Raw genomic sequence first — 1,117 nt, 5'->3', positions numbered from 1 at the left:
AGGTTTACTAGTTTATGTGCATAGAGTTGTTTGTAATAATCCCTGAAGATGGTTTGAATTTCTGTGGAATCTGCGGTGATATCCCCTTTATCGTTTTTTATTGCATCAATTTGGTTATTCTCTCTTTTCTTTTTTATTAATCTGGCTAGCGGTCTGTCTATTTTGTTGATCTTTTCAAAAAAACAGCTCCTGGGTTTATTGATTTTTTTTTCTTTTTCTTTTTTAGGGAATGTAGATCCTTCTTTATTTATTTATTTCCCCATTTATTTATTTTATTGCATTTTAGGTTTTGGGGTACATGTGAAGAACATGCAAAAAAATATGGAATGTTTCACGAATTTGCATGTCATCCTTGCGCAGGGGCCATGCTAATCTTCTTTGTATCGTTCCAATTTTAGTATATGTGCTGCCGAAGCGAGCCCTTATTGATTTTTTGAAGGGTTTTTTGTGTGTCTATCTCCTTCAATTCCGCTCTGATCTTAGCTATTTCTTGTCTTCTGCTAGACTTTGAGGTTTTTTGACCTTGCTCCTCTAGCTCTTTCAGTTTTGTTGATAGGATGTCAATTTTTGATCTCTCCTTGCTTCTCATGTGGGCACTTATTGCTATATATTTCCCTCCAGAGACTGCTTTACATGTGTCCCAGAGATTCTGGTATGTTGTGTCTTCATTCTCGTTCATTTCAAAGAACATCTTTATTTCTGCCTTCATTTCATTGTTTACCCAGCCAACATTCAAGAGCATGTTGTTCAGTTTCCATGAAGCTGTGTGGTTCTGTGTTAATTTTTGAATTCTGAGTTCTAACTTGATTGCACTGTGGTCTGAGATGCTGTTTGTTATGATTTCTGTTCTTTTGCATTTGCTGAGGAGTGATTTACTCCCAATTATGTGGTCAATTTTAAAGTATGTGTGATGTGGTGCTGAGAAGAATGTATATTCTGTGGATTTGGGGTGGAGAGTTCTGTAAATGTCCATTAAGTTTGCTTGGTCCAGGTCTGAGTTCAAGTCCTGGATGTCCTTGTTAAATTTCTGTCTGGTTGATCTGTCTAATATTGACAATGGGGTGTTAAAGTCTCTCACTATAATTGTGTGGGAGTCTAAGTCTCTTTGTAAGTCATT

At 36.4% G+C, this 1,117-nt stretch overlaps 1 non-coding gene across 1 annotated transcript; it reads right to left on the bottom strand.

Moving 5' to 3' along the window:
- Window positions 1-315: 315 nt before the first annotated feature.
- Window positions 316-422, bottom strand: LOC116548592. Its single transcript, XR_004267473.1, has one exon. It is a non-coding gene; the product is annotated as a U6 spliceosomal RNA (small nuclear RNA).
- Between the last annotated feature and the right edge of the window lie 695 nt (window positions 423-1,117).

Source organism: Sapajus apella, unplaced genomic scaffold (genome assembly GCF_009761245.1).
Source record: "Sapajus apella isolate SASKATOON/1434 unplaced genomic scaffold, GSC_monkey_1.0 scaffold16387, whole genome shotgun sequence".
NCBI lineage: Eukaryota > Metazoa > Chordata > Mammalia > Primates > Cebidae > Sapajus > Sapajus apella.
Note: the sequence above shows the minus strand (reverse complement) of the source record. Positions and strands in the feature narration are given on the sequence as shown.